An 18,241-nucleotide genomic window follows, 5' to 3' on the forward strand; every position below is an offset into this window, starting at 1 on the left:
GTCAAATGAAAAGTTAGAACAGTCTCTTACATAGCATCGTGGAGAAAAAGAATAGCATCCAGAGTGGAAGGTTTTAACCCAGTCCTCATCTCTTCTATCACTCTTCCCGCTGCGCTAAAGACACGTTCGCTGCTGCTGCTGGCGGGACACTAAACACAGAGTGAGCCAGTCTTGACAGTTGCGGTATCAGGGTCTAGTGCTGTTTCCACCATAGCAGTACATCTCGTCCATCACCTTCCATGTTGTGATTGAGGCGCATGTATTGCTGTACTTCATCATCGTCATCCTCGTCCTGCTCCACAATGTTTTCAAACTCGGCCAGCGCTCTCTTCTTTCCTGCGTGGCCCGCAACAATAGGTGCAGACACAGAAATGCTCGCCGCTGCATGAATAATCATTTTATAATTATTAGTTGGCCAACTAAGCTATGATTAATACATTAATTTAGAGGCCTATAATAGCTACTAAGTGGATATAAGTGAAGTATAATCGTGGGTCGCGCTGACGGAAAAGCGTGCGTTTCATTATCAGATTATGAAAATTATGAGGTTATGAAATGTCTATGTTTGTTTTTCTATCGTCGACGTCAACTTCTCATTTTTTTTTATTAATGTCTAAAAATATTAATAGAAGGATAACCCAAAAAAGGCCCGAAGCCCGGCCCTAGGGGCATAAATAAGTCGGGGCCCATAGGGCTCGGGCTGAAATGCAGGGCTTTAATGTGGGCAGGTGCCAAGTCTGGCTGGAAAATGACATCAGCATCTTCAAAAAGCTGGTTAGCAGAAGGAAGCATGAAGTGCTCCAAAATTTCTTGGTAAATGGGTGCAGTGACTTCAGTTTTCAAAAAACACAATGGACCAACACCAGCAGATGAAATTGGACCCCTTAGCCCAGGTAAGATGCCTCTGACGTAGTCTGTGGCTCAGCAAATTCCTTGACATTCCTTAGAGTTACAAATTATCTGCTCTTATCATCTGATCGTGGGTGTATCTCTCTATTAGTTTTATTGGATCTTAGTGCTGCGTTTGACACAATTGAACACAACATTCTTTTGCATAGACTTGAACACTTTGTTGGCATCAGTGGAAGTGCATTAGCATGGTTTAAATCGTACTTATATGACCGCCATCAGTTCGTAGCAGTGAATGAAGATGTATCCTATCGATCACAAGTGCAGTATGGAGTACCTCAAGGCTCAGTACTAGGGCCGCTACTCTTCACGCTTTATATGTTACCCTTGGGAGATATCATCAGGAAACATGGTGTTAGCTTTCACTGTTATGCTGATGATACTCAGCTCTATATTTCTTCGCAGCCCGGTGAAACACACCAATTTGAAAAACTAATGGATTGCATAGTCGATATAAAAAACTGGATGACGAGTAATTTCTTACTGCTAAATTCTGAAAAAACAGAGGTGTTAATTATAGGACCTAAAAACTCTGCTTGTAATAAACTAGAACACTGTCTAAGACTTGATGGTTGCTCTGTCAATTCTTCGTCATCAGTTGGGAACCTAGGTGTGCTATTTGATCGCAATCTTTCCTTAGAAAGCCACGTTTCTAGCATTTGTAAAACTGCATTTTTCCATCTCAAAAATATATCTAAATTACGGCCTATGCTCTCAATTTCAAATGCAGAAATGTTAATCCATGCATTTATGACCTAAAGGTTAGATTATTGTATTGCTTTATTGGGTGGTTGTTCTGCACGCTTAGTAAACAAACTACAGCTAGTCCAAAATGCAGCAGCAAGAGTTCTTACTAGAACCAGGAAGTATGACCATATTAGCCCGGTCCTGTCAACACTGCACTGGCTCCCTATCAAACATCGCATAGATTTTAAAATATTGCTTATTACCTATAAAGCCCTGAATGGTTTAGCACCTCAGTATTTGAATGAGCTCCTATTACATTATAATCCTCTACGTCCGCTACGTTCTCAAAACTCAGGCAATTTGATAATACCTAGAATATCAAAATCAACTGCAGGCGGTAGATCCTTTTCCTATTTGGCGCCCAAACTCTGGAATAACCTACCTAACATTGTTCGGGAGGCAGACACACTCTTGCAGTTTAAATCTAGATTAAAGACCCATCTCTTTAACCTGGCATACACATAACATACTAATATGCTTTTATTATCCAAATCCGTTAATGGATTTTTAGGCTGCATTAATTAGGTAAACCGGAACCGGAAACACTTCCCATAACACCCTATGTACTTGCTACATCATTAGAAGAATGGCATCTACGCTAATATTTGTCTGTTTCTCTCTTGTTCCGAGGTCAACGTGGCCACCAGATCCAGTCTGTGTCCAGATCAGAGGGTCACTGCAGTCACCCGGATCCAGTACGTATCCAGACCAGATGCTGGATCAGCACCTAGAAAGGACCTCTACATCCCTGAAAGACAGTGGAGACCAGGACAACTAGAGCCCCAGATACCGATCCCCTGTAAAGACCTTGTCTCAGAGGAGCACCAGGACAAGACCACAGGAAACAGATGATTCTTCTGCACAATCTGACTTTGCTGCAGCCTGGAATTGAACTACTGGTTTCGTCTGGTCAGAGGAGAACTGGCCCCCCAACTGAGCCTGGTTTCTCCCAAGGTTTTTTTCTCCATTCTGTCACCGATGGAGTTTCGGTTCCTTGCCGCTGTCGCCTCTGGCTTGCTTAGTTGGGGACAATTCATCTACAGCGATATCGTTGACTTGATTGCAAATAAATGCACAGACACTATTTAACTGAACAGAGATGACATAACTGAATCCAATGATGAACTGCCTTTAACTATCATTTTTGCATTATTGACACTGTTTTCCTAATGAATGTTGTTCAGTTGCTTTGACGCAATGTATTTTGTTTAAAGCGCTATATAAATAAAGGTGACATTGACATTGACATGTCTGTGTGTGGTGGCTCTTGATGCCTTGACCCCAGCCTTAGTCCATTCTTTGTGAAACTCACTCAAATTCTTGAATCGATTTTGCTTGACAATCCTCATAAGGCTGAGGTTCTCTCTGTTGGTTGTGCATCTTTTTCTTCCACACTTTTTCCTTCTACTCAACTTTCTGTTAACATGCTTGGATACAGCACTCTGTGAACAGCCAGCTTCTTTTGTAATAATTTTTTGCTTACCCTCCTTGTGAAGGGTGTCAATAGCCAAAAGCAAACATGCTAGTGCGTGCCAGGGCCAGTATCGTTTCCACTTTCACTTCAGGTGCTTGATCATGCCTCGTCGGTGCTTCCTCTGGGCCTATGTCCTGGGGTTTTGGCCCTACGAAAACCTTGGGCCAAAGTGGGCCAGCTGGGGCAAGAGGAGTGTTTATAAACAAGGGCGGAGTTTCTCCATGTCTGGAGACCATCAGCACAGCGGATCATTTCAGAAAGCTAACAGCTATAACACCAGCATTAAAGACTTGTTTAAATAAGTTGAGCTCAAAACTATCTCTTAGTCAGCAACGAGTGTTTGAAATAACTTGATACAATGTGGATTATAATCACCATACAAGGCCTCAGCCCCTGCCTCGACAGGATGTCTGCTCCATAATAAGAAGTCAAGGAATGTGAACTGCTCTCAAGCTAGAGGAGTTTGCCATAGGTTTTCACAAGGATCTGATGTGTCTGCTTGTAAAGGGGGCACAAACGCAGAGCTCCCTGGTGGTTGATTTAAGAGACCGCCGCTGTGTCACTGGTGTGCACAGGCACATGGCAGCCTCTTAGGTCCAGGAAAACATCTTTCAACTTTGCTAGAAACACAGCCAGCACCTCCAGGCAGTTAAAATGCCACATCAGATGGTGGCCACTCTATGGACCGGGGGCTGAGCGGCCACTCATGACCGCTCCTCAACCGGTGATGGTTATGTCTGTTGCTAGCATACACGGCGACAATGAGCTCCCAGCACCAGGCCTTGCATTTAGTCTAAACCCCAACTCTTTCTTGTGAGCGAGAATGATATCTCAATGACGGACCACTGTTTGCTCTGAATGAGCTAATATCAACAAATATCGATGTAGTTGAGTATGCAGATGCCCTAGAGTCGCAGAGGAGCCAGAACAACATCAACACACTAGGTGAAACTGTGGGGTGAGAGTGCAAGGCTGAAAAGAAAAACCTGATATTGGTATGCTTTGCCCTCAAAGCGAACCTCAGGAACTTCCTGTAATGAGGAAGGATAGATATATGGAGTATGCGTCATATAGATCAATCAAGACAAAATCCTCAGACCTGATCTGAGACATGATTTGAGTGAGCATCCTGAACTTCAGTCGCATGACTGAGCAGTTCAACTGACACAGATCTAAAATGGGATGCAACCTTCCATCCTTTCTCGGAACAATGAAGTACCGGCTGTAGAACCTGGATTCTCTTTTGTGAAAAGGGACCACCTCGATGGCCTCCTTCCCAGAAGCCTGTTCGGGACCCACCAAAGTGGGGATAATTCCATTGAACTGAGGCAGAGGAGAACAGACCGGATTGTGTAGCCTCATTCTATAGTGTGCAGGACCCACTAAGACACATTTGGCAGTAGTTTCCACACTGCCAAATAGTTCACTTAAGGGAATCAGCTTCTGGAGACTGACCTCTGGTGTTACCAGACCAGCAGGGGATGACCATACTAGCTCCTCTAGAGACCTCTGTGGAGGTAACAAGCCTCTTAGTACTGCTACGTTTCTGGGCGGTAACTGAGAAAAGTGCACACCAGAGACAGCTGCACCCCTGAACACTGGCAGGGTTTGCAGACTGATCTCCTGAGGGCACTGAAGAGAGACAGGCACCATGTAATGTGGTGTACACCGCTCTTCCCCAGAGGTGCCTGCCCTCTGAGGTTCTGAGCCACATCATCAGGACTCTCATAGCTGAAGTCTCCTATTGAAAATGACGACCCACATCGTCTGCTAAGAAGAGTAGACCAGAGCCTGCTTGGGGCAGGACCCAATGAAGCATGCTTGGCAGGGGCTCCCACACCACCAGGTGATCTCCTAGGGCAGTGATTCCCAAACCTGTCCTGGAGTACCCCCAACACTGCACGTTTTCTTTGTCTCCCTAATTAAAAACATCTGATTCAACCACTGTCCTAGGGGAACCAGTCTCACGAGACTGGCCTCTGGTGCACTTAGAGCAGCTAACTTGGTTCCCTGAAGTGGCGGACTGTCGGGGGAGGGCTTTACTAATTGCTCTAGAGACCTCTGTAGAGGTAGCGAGTCTCTTAGTACTTTTATGTTTCCAGGCGGTAACTGACAGAAGTGCTCGCCGGAGCCCACTGTGCCCTGAAACCGGCAGGGTTGGCAGACCGATTTCCTGAGGGCAGTGAGGAAAGACGGGCACTGTGTAATGCAGTGTACATTGCTGTTACCCAGAGGGAGCTGGCCCTCAAGAATTCCTAGACCTTAGGCATCTAGACATTTAAGATGAAGACTATCCAGCGAGTATGACGATCTGCAGAACCACCTTTCGATAAAAGCCTTCAGCCTGGGAATGCCACTCTGACTCTAGACTCTGTGAAGTATGAGAAGTGATGGCCCCAAAAATAAGTAGCTGGAACTCAGTCGCTGCCTGCCTCAGCAGCAGTGAGACCAGGATCGCAAGATCATAGGCCCGGACACACTCCCTCGAGAGCTGACTCTGTGTGCTTCGCTCTCAAACAGACAAAACACAAACTGTGTGTGTCCCCACCAACATTTTTTTTTTTAATTCACGGGCAAGGAACGACACACAGCCTGAACGCTGCCTGCTCTTGCCCAAAACTTCTCTTGACTGAAGCTTTGACAAAATGGAGCTTATCTGTGAACAAACAACAATAAATAAGACTTACAAACAGATAGCGACTGACACTCACAATAGTGGGCAGCCATTTCTGCTGCTGCGCCAAGGAAGCAGTTGGGGGTTATTCCCATTATGTAGCATTTATTCATGCATGCCTCTTTTTTTTCATTAAACTAATGTAATGTATATGATATGATCCAGTGAACTATAGTTTAATAATAATAATAAAACAAGTTTTAAAAACATATATGAACATTTGCTGATGGTGTTCTGTGTCAAACTATTTATGAAAATTAAGATTTAAAATCAAGAAAATAATTCAATAAAGAAATTACCGACATTCAGCATGGCATTTTGGTCTATTTTAGAATTGTTCTATGTTAATAGTGTAAATATTATAGCTCTTTTCCTATTTTATATATAAATAAGACTGAACACACTGGGCTTCTCTGTCATTTGATAAATAACTACTGTCATGATAAAAAAACGTCTCAGGTTACGAATGTAACCTTGGTTCCCTGAGTAGGGAACGAGGCACTGCGTCCTCTAGGGGTCGCTATGGGGAACACCTCGTCGTGACCCGTGTCTGAAGCATACAATGAAAAAAGGCCAACGCGTTGGCTGGCGACAGCCTCTGACGTCACTACCGGCGTGAGCACGTCAATATCTTCTTCGTCTGAAGCTTGCGTCCGAAGCATGGCTTAGGAAGCTAGAGGACGCAGTGTCTCATTCCCTACTCAGGGAACCAAGGTTACATTCGTATCCTGAGACGTTCCCTTTCAAGGGATTTTCAAACTGCGTCCTCTAGGGGTCGCTATGGGGAACAGTATACCCACGCCGCCATGCTGAGGGGAGTGCATGCCAGAACCATGGCAAACACTAAGTACCAACTCTACCATTTCCATGGGAGTTGCCCCTGGGACGTTTAGATGGCTGTCCGTGACATTATCCCTTACGGCCAGAGGCCTAGGCTACAAACCCAACTTACCTCTTCGGCCTCGACCCAGGGTAGAGCTCAAGGCTTGGAATCAAAAAGGATTCCTATCAAGGGATATGGCTAAGAACCCAGTATTTATACAAGGTCTCGCCTGTGACACAGGGTTAACAGCTTGCTCACGTAACAAACTCTGATCAAGCCTCTCACAAATGAAATGGTGCATCTCAAAACAGTATGTTTGAGAGTCATCAACCCAATCTGAGTGCTATGGGGGAAAAAACTGAGAACTCTGTCTCATATGAGAGGAGAACTCCGAATTTAGAGTAGCGCGCTCATAGGCGACCCTCCTTGGAAAAGGGGAGTGCTGCTAACTACCACGAGAAACACCCAGATATGCCCTCAACATTGAGGGAGCTCTGGATTGGAAAAGGTCTTAAAAACCTCGGTTGAGAGACCGGAAGCTACAAGTTGTGCCTTCTCAGAGATCACACCTACAGCCTCTAAGCTCCATGCTGGGGCGCACCCTCCGCCTGCAAGAGGAGATCTCTCCTGACAGGAACCTCCCATGGAGTACCGTCAAAAGAGAGAAATCAGGCCCAGGAATCGTACCTGGCCAGAACGGGGCTACTAACAGCAGCCGAACACCGTCCCGGCGCACTCTCTCAAGAACTCCCGGGTGCAGAGCAATCGGGGGAAAAACCGTACAGATGAAGCCTCGGCCATGTCTGTACAATGGCGTCCAGCCCCATTGGAGCTGGATGAGTCAGAGGAAGCCAGAGGGGACAGCGCGATGCTCTCTTGAGTCGCAACAGATCCACCTGAGTCTGGCCAACCCCTACAACTCTGCTTCATCACCTCAATGTGAAGCCGCCATTCCCCGGGCCTCGGCCCCTGCCTCAACAGGATGTCTGTTCCCATATTAAGATGCCCAGGAATGTGACTGCTCTCTGCGAGAGGAGTTCTCCCTGGGACCACCGTTGAGGGACTTAAGCGGCCAGGAGGCCCCGTAGGGTGACCTGGCCGGACATCCATGAAATTCTCTGCAGTGCTGAGCCAGTTTTGATGATCAGCGAGGCTCCCGCAGAATCCTGTGACCTCGGCCGCCTAATACCGGAGCACTGTAAAGGAAATTCAGTTTTTTTGTTTTTTGTTTTTTTTTTAGTCGACACATAACCAGCAATTTAATACACAAGTATATACAGAAAGGGTAACAATTTTACTTACTCACCCTCCTGTATCGGAGCCCCCCTCAAGGGGCGCCTCCTTTTAGTCCGGACCATCAGTAAGGTGGTTGTACTGTGAACATAAAACCATCCAAAACATCATAAGTCCAGCATAGGAGACTGTTATGCAAGAAATTCCCCACCTAACCTCAATTAGGTGGAGAGCTGGTGGTTACAGGGGAATTGGGCAAAGGAGGATAAAAAACAGAAGTTAAAAAACACCCAAGGGAATGAGTAGCTACATTAGGTATCGCTCCGATTCGGACGAGAACGCTGCCTCGTTTGAATCACATGCTGCTTACCTCCTCGTGACCCACAATTCCTCTTACCCTTACCTGTCAGTTTGGAGAGGAGCACGAGCCTCAACACTAGCCTTCTGCGCCTGTCTTTGGTCCTCAGATCGAGACGGGCCAGGACCCCTATATTGTTCGGGCTCGGACCTGGACCTTTGTGGAATGAAGGATTTAAAGGCAGCTGAGCGCGCCCTTGCCTCCCTGAACTTCTCAACCACTGTCTCAACGGAGGTACCGAAAAGTTCGGAAGGCGAGACCAGAGCATCGAGAAGAAAGCCCCTTTCTTTCCTCCCGATGTCTGCCAGGTTCACCCACAGATGTCTCTCCGTTACCACCATGGCCACCATAGACCTACCCATGGCGGAGGCGGCCTGCTTGGTAGCACGAAGAGAGAGGTCTGTGGTGCGGCCTCTTCCATTCTTTCTCAATTTCTGCATATAAATCAGGCAAGAATGGAGGGCTCACCTGGGCTGGAGGGCTATGGTCAGACAAATAACGCTCGTTGAGACGACCTCGCGGCGTCACTTTGCTGGCACGCTTCCATGGCAAGTCCAACTTTGCCGTGAAGATCCATAACCTCTAACAGCTCCACATACGCAGCGCAGGAGGATTGAGGAGACTCAGCCTCAGCTTCTTCGCCACCCTCAAACATCTCCTGCTCTTCCTGGGCAGAACCCAGCAGAGCACAAACTTCAGTATCAGAAAGGGTTAATGACAACACATCTTCCTCCTCAAGTTCACTCTCTTCTGCCGCCAAAGAGCGCGAAAGGGAAAGTCCCTCTCTAAACTCCTCAGCGAGCTCCATCTGCGATCCCCACGAGCTCATTCTCCTCCGTGCCTCAGCAGCGGCTGGTCCTGAACCGCGGGAATCAGACGTCCGTCCCTCTTTCCTCGAAAAGAGAGACAGACGAGAGCGGAGCTTTTTCATAGAAAAACGCTCGCAGTGCACGCAGATCGCCCCCTCAAGGACATCGCGTGCATGCTCTTCACCCAAACAAGAGACGCAAAGACTGTGTGTGTCATCAAGTGTCAAATAACACCGACACGGAAGTACACACTGTCTAAACGCCTTACTAGTGGATGCCATGATAAACAGAGAAAGATCGCTCTTACCGTGGTCGTTCTCTCAGAATGCATGCTTCAAACAAAACAGTCAATGAAGATGAAGAAGATAATGATGTGCTCTCCGGGCGCTTATTTATAGTCGCGCCGGTAGTGACGTCAGAGGCTTTTCATTGTATGCTTCAGACACGGGTCACGACGAGGTGTTCCCCATAGCGACCCCTAGAGGCAGTTCGAAGTTCCCTTGAAAGGGAAGTAATGTTCACAAACAAATTTGTTCATTGCCTACTTTACGTGGGCAGTAAAACCATTAATTTTGCTAGACAAATATAACTGTTTTATAAATAAGACATAATCTATAATGAGCCTCATTTACAAAGGAGTTGTGCTTCTGCTGAAAGGACTGATTTAATTTAAACATTCATGGTTTTTCAGAACATTTATCTGATTAAACTAGATTGCAGGGGTTTCTGTGACTTTTGTACTGAAATATCCCAATATATACATTTGTTCTAATATGTCACTGAAGAAAAAAAAGTCTGGATTGTCTAAATAATTTCATTTGTGGTTGAACTGTTCTTAAGCTTTGATCTTATTACATCATGAAAAACAAACTATAAGAAAACTATGTAAATCAAGGGTGAAAATTACACCGCTTGTTGGCTCTTGAGTTCGGCAAGGACATTCTAGTACAAACCGTATTGGTCATAAGTTAATGAACTGTCATATTCAGAAGTGTTTTGACCCCATTAGTCAATGCATATATTATGTTGAGAAAGCAATAAAGTGAATTGTTCAGAAGAGGCCATTTGCAGCTAGTTCAGTGAAATATTAATAAACTATATCACTGCTTAAAACTCTGAGTCACTGAAAGCAACTTTGCTTCTTTCTATCAAAAATTGTCGATATCTGGCACCTCCTTTGCGGTGGCATTCCATTTTTTTTTTCACTTCATTAGATTTGATTAGTGAAAATTATGAAGTCTATGCGGATGTCCTGCACTGGGGGTCCACATTTCAACACACTGATTCTCAGAAGCTCGATCTACAGGAAAGAAAAGCAAATGTGTAGAGAATCATAACTAAAATAGTCTTCAACAGAACCGTTTGCACCCGGGGTGGCTAGTTAGTATTATTAGCATCAAAGCTGCTTTGCAACTCCTAGAACAAAGGTGCAGAGACTGAAAGACCCATGAGAGCAATGTGACATTTCTCCTCATTTCGCTGGAAACTTCACCACGGTATCTAGGTCATTGGGGTTCATCATAGTTTTAATAACTTGCCAGAAAAAAAAAGAAAAAAAATCACATGTAGGATGAAATTACTCATGTTAAGGACTTTAAAGTCTGAAGGTTGGTCCCAAAAGGCTGCACGGCTTCAGAGGCCCAAACTGTGCACCTGCGTTTGAGACACTTTTTCCCTAAAATGATTGATTCCCAATATCCTTCAGTTGGACATGCTTTGAATTTGCAGCTGCTGAGGAAAATGTGATTGTGTTCTGAAAACAGTATTGGATTCATTAGTGGAGTGTATATGGAATCAATCGTTCAGCTCCCAAAGGAATGAAATCGTATGTTTTGTGTTGCAATTTAATGTGTTTAGAGAAGTTAATGGAAAACCCCAAAATAAGTTTTCTGCAGATGCCTCGGTATGATGACAATCTTAGCATGCAGTGCTTGCGTTTTAATTTGTACAATATAATATATGGAAAAACACTGGAACATAAACAACTAATGCGTCATACCGTGCAATAAGATAAGGGCTGAATTTTGCTTGCCAATGAGAAAATATTGAGTGAACAACAAAAACAACCACATTTCTCACACGTGTTAACCACTGCTTACAATTCAAATTCATCATGCCGCCTCTGCCTGTCAGAATAACGGCCACTAAAGTCGTCCTTTCAAAGTCAGCCTTCAACAAAAACAATGAAGGGGGACAGAGCAAATTCAGACACCCAATGAAAAGACCATCTTTGACGCCTCGAACAATGGATGGTCTTGTTTTTATGTAAGGTCTGAGAGCAATTTTCTCTCTCTTTTTACTCTCTGCTCCACTTGAAAGTGTTATTTGTTTCTTGAATCTCCCACAAAACTTTGATAGGAATGTTTTATGAGTCAGTGAAGGGTAGCATGCGGCCATGTGCCACACATGTCCCCTCGCTTGAGTTTATTTGCACATGCCATTTTATAATTGAGATAGTGGGAACTGCACAAAATGCAACTAGCTGATGGTAAATGTAGTTTGGAGTTTTGAATGCCAAAGTGGATGTAAAGGTAATGAATATCATATTTTAGGTAAACCAAACAAAACAATTAATTAGTTGTGATTGCTAGTCTTCTGGTTGCAAGGTTTTCATTTTAAGGAAGTAAAAAAATACAATAAGTATAAACTTTTGTTTGTGTTTTTAAAGGTGCAGTCACATTTAAACCAAATCGTTCATTGTTCAACTTTTTCTTAAATTGATTTTTTTTAAACTGCCAAAATCCAGTCATTTCTATAGGAATCTAAGCAATCAGGAATTTTGCATCAGGGTAAAATATTTCCACGAGCAGATTTCACAATGGGTTCGAGTTTTTCACATGGTTTTTCACACCAACACAAAGCTGCTTGATTTGAAATTGACATCATGATAATAAGAAAGGACAAAGCACCATTTTTCCTGCAAAATTTCACTAAAATATTGTTATTTCTGCCTGTCATTATAGATTTATTATATATCATCATAGAGACTTTGGGGTTACACGTTATTTTACAGTATGTGTATTTATATAGTACTTTTCCAAGAAAGTACTGGGTAGTATAACGCAACAACATGGGTTAAGGTTATGTTTAGAGGTAGGTTTAGGGTTAGTACCTAGTAATTGTAATTGCTATAATAAGTACATAATATGTACATATAGAACAAGACAGTAAAATAAAATGCTACTGACTTGGAAGTGGGGAAACACCTTAGCAATTCCCCAATAAACACCCAGAACACCTTAGAAACTGCAATAAACTGATTGTATATCAATCAGAACACCTTAGCAAATGTATTTACATTTTCTGGAAACCACCTAATTAGCAATAATAATTGGCCAAAACAACTGTATAGCAACACCCTAGTAACTGGCCTGGGGTGCGTTTTCCAAAATCAACTATGGTCACAAGTTCCATCGCTACCAATATAATTAAATGGAACTTATGACCATAGTTAGCTAAAGATACTTTTGGGAAATGCACCCCAAAACAACCCCATAGCAACACTCCATTAACCACCCAGAACAACTTCATAGTGTCACGACTACCTACCTCAAAGTAGCAAGACCACACAGCTTGTTAAGTTAAATTCAAAATAATTTATTAATACATTAAATTATACAATGAAATCATAATTTGAATCAATAAATGTACTAAGTCAGTAATTGAGAAGCAAGAGAAAATTAATCAGAAGTGTAGTGCAGATCAGTAAAGTGTAAACTAAGTGTAATGCAACAAAGCAAAAAGGAGTAGAATGGTGCTGCCACCAGCCTGGGGGCCAGAGCAAAGCAGAGAACAGAACAACTGGCAGGAGATGTTTTTAAACAGTCCCGTCAATCAACTACTGTCAGATGGCCTAAACATATTCTGTCCATGGTGGAGTGAGCACACCCAGCACAACAAAGCCGGGCATGAGATCACTGCCCCCAAAAAACAGAGACCCCTATGGGACTCTTTAAAACTACATTCTACTAATTACACCATTTTCCATAATCAATACTAAGAACAAAAACAAATCTATTAAAAAACTACACCCAAAACGTTATCGTACTCCTTGATGTGCCTAATAGACAAGTTATAAGGCTGTAGAAAAAGAGCCCAGCGCATAAGGCGCTGGTTAGTATTTTGAAGAGAAGAGAGGAAAGTAAGCGGATTGTGATCAGAGAAGACCAGCACAGGGTTTAGCCCACCACCAACATAAACCTCAAAATTTTGGATTGCCCAAATAAGGGCCAACACTCCAGCAACCACCCAGAAGAGCTGCACAACAACACTCCAGCAACCACCCAGAACAACCACAGAACAACACTCCAGGCAACCACCCAGAACAACCGCAGAGCAACACTCCAGCAACCACCCAGAACAACTGCACAGCAACACTCCAGCAACCACCCAGAACAACTACAGAGCAACACTCCAGGAAACCACCCAGAACAACTGCAGAGCAACACTCCAACAATCACCCAGAACAACTGCAGAGCAACACTCCAACAACCACCCAGAACAACCACAGAGCAACACTCCAGCAACCACACAGAACAACTGCACAGCAACACTCCAGCAACCACCCAGAACAACTGCAGAGCAACACTCCAGCAACCACCCAGAACAACAGCATAGCAACACTCCAGCAACCACCCAGAACAACCACAGAGCAACACTCCAGCAACCACCCAGAACAACTGCACAGCAACACTCCAGCAACCACCCAGAACAACCACAGAGCAAAACTCCAGAAACCACCCAGAACAACCACAGAGCAACACTCCAGGCAACCACCCAGAATGACCGCAGAGCAACACTCCAACAACCACCCAGAACAACTGCACAGCAACACTCCAGCAATCAACCAGAACAACTGCACAGCAACACTCCAGCAATCACCCAGAACAACTCCACAGCAACACTCCAGCAACCACCCAGAACAACTGCAGAGCAACACTCCAGCAACCACCCAGAACAACTGCACAGCAACATTCCAGAAACCACCCAGAATAACTGCATACACTCTAAAAAACGCTGGGTTGTTTTTTCAAACCAAATGCTGGGTTGAGGCCTCTGGATAGGATTTTGGGATGTTTTAACCCAAGTTTGGGTTAAAAAATTTTCTCCGTTTTAATAAGAACGCGGACGTGAAGGAGAGCACACACGTCACGTCAAGATCGTACGTGTCCAGTGCGAGCAGCCGCCATTTTCTCAGCGTGAAAGAAGCGAGAAGCGAGTGAAAGACTATGGTAAGTAAATATTCAAAATGTAAAGTTATCATTTATTTTTTACCCGGTTGTATGAAAGGCGAAAGGTTTTATGAAAGGCGGAAACAAAGAAGCTTAACGTTATATTACAAAAAAAAAAACGGTTTTCGCCTCAGACACGGAGGTCTTAACGGCATCATTTAACGTTACTGAATGGAAGAGGTAATTTTAATATAACTTCAGTGAATGTATTTTGTCATATTTACATAAGATTTTACACTATCTGTACTTTTTGAGGCGTTAATAGACGGTTATGGTCACGGTTACACTCATGTTTATTTGTCTTTTTTTTCGCGGTTAAACTGAATGTATGTTTGTCTCCTAAAGGAAACGACATTGTGTACTAAAGACTAGCATAATTATTTTGAGGCTGTTGAAGTGGTAACTGTTAAAAATATGCTTTACATGTAATATTTCAGACTTGTCCAGCTCGTGTCTTCATTGTGTCAGCGCCGTGCGCCGAGAGTTAAGACACAGAAGCTGTTTGTGTGGGAGTTTCAGACTGTGAGGAGGAGGATGTGTTCTTCTGAAGAGAGGGACAGACGGGTTTAAGAAGAGTAAACTTCAGAAAAACAACGTTATCTTTATTTTTACTAAGACTAAAACAATGTTTGTTTTTGTAGATGTTGAAATCCAGAGACAAGATAACTTCATTCTTTTGAGACTGATGTGATTTATTTATTTTTTATTTTTTTGAAAATTCATGTTTCTGTTGTGTCCTCCCTGTTTAATTCACATTTTGATGCAACAATAGTGTGATCACATGTTTATATTTTATTGAAACCATTGATGTCCCTCTTTGCAGAACTCAAACTAACTGGACTTAACGGGACAGAAGTCTGCTTGTGTGAGGAGGTGGTTTTCTCAGCTTCTTCAGAAGAGAGGGAAAGACAGTTTAAGGCAAGTAAACTTCATAATTTCATGTTATCAGTTGTTGTTGTTTTTTACTAAGAGTAAAATAATGTTTGTTTTTTGTTTTTGTAGATGTTAAAAGCCAGAGACATGGGAGAGCATAATTCTTTTGAGATTTTATGTAAGTTATTTTTAGAAAATAGATGTTTCTGTTGTCTCCTGACGGTTTACTTCACATTTCGATGCAACAACAGATTACGTGCTCATTTCATTAAAACCATTGATGTCTGTGTTTTTCATTGCAGAACTCAAACCAACTTTGGAGTTGTCTGATTTGGAGAGTCATCATTCTTGGTCTTCCCTCTTAAAGGTAAAGTTCACACGAAAAATCATTTACTTGCCCTCATGCCATTCCAAACCTATAAGACTTGAATATATTAAAATGAATATATTTTTAATTTTCTCATAATTTTGTTAATCCATTTATAGTCTAGATAATCAGTATTTTAAAGCCTCATAAATACAGAGTTATTGTAGAAGTAATTCATTCCGATATTTATATATGAATAAATCTTAAATTATATGATAGCAAACAAGTATGTTCCAAATAAAATACTGGTCTCCCAGACTAGCAATGGAGGACACAAATTAAGAGAATATTAAATATATTCATTTGTTTTCCAGAAATGAGCAGAGTTTGTGTGGGTCTGGAACAACATGAGGAAGAGTAAATTATGACCATTTTCATTATTTGGTGAACTAACCGTTTGAAGAGCAGCCACCTAGGTACATGAACATTTTGTGAGGTATGTGAATTAGGGGTGTGCACGGATAGTCGAACATTCGAATATTTGTTCTGCTCTAATTATTCGATAAGTAAAAATGATATTCGAATTTCGCAAAAAAAAAAAAAAAGTTCACAATAAAACCTAATTTGGTCACTTTCTGTGATTCTCCACGACATATTTGAAGATGTATGCAAGCAAAAAATAATTAATGAATAAGGGGCTGGTCACATATCGCGCCTAAAAACGCATGGAAAACGCTAGGCGCGCCGCTTTCTCCTTTTTTCCAAGGCGCTCGGGCAGAAGCGCTCCTTGGGCGTCTGCCAATGACGCACTCTCTCCATGAAGACACAGAAATTTCAGCAAAGGATATATGGATATGCAGCACAAAAAAATCGCTTTTGGTAGCTCTGCTACTAAATTTATTTCAAAATGGCAATCCATATACAGGTATGATCAGCTGTTCCTTCATCTTGGCTGAGCTTACAATGTTGTTACAGGAAAGGATGAAGCTGAATGTTTAGTTCTTGTCACATGACCTGCGGTGCGCTTGCGGCATTTAGAAAAGTTGAGATGTTTTTAACTCGATGCAGTGCGGACGCGCCTGGAAAAAACGGGCGCGTCGCACCACGAGCGCATCGCGACCGCGTCGCTTCCATTATGAGCGCGCATTGGAAATAACGAACTTGAGCGCGCAAAAGAAACGATAAATGAACGGCCCCTAAGAAATGCGGTCTTCTACAGTACTTCAAATATGTCGTGGAGAATCATAGAAAGTAACCGAATTCAAGAACATTGTTGCGGCATCTCTCAAGCAACGAATAAACACCGCTAACTTGGAGAATGCAGTGAAAACTCCTCTTCTCACGTCTGCCCTAGACCCTCGACACAAACATCTCAGAGAAGAAGTAAAAAAAAAACTTTTTCCTTAATGCGCGTGGTGCGGATGCAGTCGCCATCACCAATGATGAAGAGGATGCGGCAATGCCCACTCGTCGGAAAAGGCTGAGCCAGTTCTTCAGCGATGATTACAGAGAGTCTAGCCGAGACGAGTGGGAACAGTTCTTGCTGTAGCCATGTATTCCACCAGATGAGGATCCCATTCAGTGGTGAAACCAAAACACGAAGCGCTTCACAAAACTTATTCACTTAGAACACCGTTATTTGTGAGTCCCGCCAACATCTGTGCCGTCAGAGCACGTTTTCTCCGCGGCCGGCCTTATTGTTAACAGACTAAGGAGCCGACTTTGCCCCGATCATGTTTACATGCCCATATTTCTTAACAAGAACATGTAAAACAATAGGCAAAAAAGATTTACAAAACACGATGTGTGATGTTCAAGCTTATTGTGTGTAAGCTTGTTCAAAATGACGGAAACAATAAATGTAGCTGAAAAATAACGTCTGTCTCATTAAACTTAATTTAAATAAACAAATATTCGAATATTAGTTTTTTTGTGAGCTCAAATATTCGAATGTGATATTTGCGGAAAACGCCCATCCCTAATGTGAATGTCATGTCTGTTTTAATGTTTCAGTAAAGAAGCTTTCTGAAAGCAGTATATTTATTCAAACAATATTATGTGCCCTCACACTAGTGCTGCCATTATAGCATTCTGGAGCTCTGTGGTGGACTGAGACATTAAACAACCTCACAAAGTGTTGAAACTTTAACACAGATTATTTACCTATCCTTACGGATGTGAATACACCTCTACCTGAAAATGGATAATTTAATTAAATGTTTTATTTTTTCAAATATGTTTCTCTTTCTAGGCCACTGATGAAGAACAGGCGGTGACTGGATGAATGCTGGTCAAAGAAGAGAACGTCCTTTCCCCTAAACTGATGCAGCAGTGGTTTTAAAGGAGGACGCTGCCCTGGATGATGTAGAAGATGTCACATGCTGTGCTGATGGGGCTTCTTCATGACTACATCAATTATGCTAAAGAGATCATGAAATTTGACATTGATGCTTGATCTGTATTCATGGACTATGAAACAAACTGTAAGTGCATCATTTGTAAAAACAATGTTAAATGCTTTTTCTGTGTTGTTTAGTAGAAGAGTTTACACTCTGTCATTCATACACATGCTCACATTCTTTCACACACACACACACACACACACACACACACACATGTCTGTTAAATGTTATAATATCAGAGTTAATGTTGTGATTTATGTGTGTACTGTGTACTATCATGCCAGAATATTTGGTAAAGACCCTAACTAATTGTAAATTTATTTTTTAATAGTGTTTTCGTATATTTTTATACAATATATACAATTGAACAAAGTGCAATTTGATCTTAAGTTATATTCAAC

At 42.7% G+C, this 18,241-nt stretch overlaps 1 long non-coding RNA gene across 3 annotated transcripts in view; it reads left to right on the forward strand.

The window, feature by feature from the left end:
• The window catches only part of LOC132132281 (uncharacterized), a 155,240-nt gene extending 137,294 nt beyond the window's left edge, over window positions 1-17,946 (forward strand). The window contains exons 1-4 of one of the 3 annotated variants that reach the window (XR_009429023.1): window positions 14,846-14,945; window positions 15,082-15,309; window positions 15,434-15,498; window positions 17,690-17,946. This is a non-coding gene — a long non-coding RNA (uncharacterized LOC132132281). Of the gene's footprint in view, window positions 1-14,845; window positions 14,946-15,081; window positions 15,310-15,433; window positions 15,499-17,689 lie in introns of those variants that run through there. The other 2 variants (XR_009429024.1, XR_009429025.1) reach the window with 2 other exon arrangements.
• Window positions 17,947-18,241: the final 295 nt, after the last annotated feature.

The sequence above is a fragment of the Carassius carassius genome, chromosome 49 (genome assembly GCF_963082965.1).
Source record: "Carassius carassius chromosome 49, fCarCar2.1, whole genome shotgun sequence".
Taxonomy (NCBI): Eukaryota; Metazoa; Chordata; class Actinopteri; order Cypriniformes; family Cyprinidae; genus Carassius; species Carassius carassius.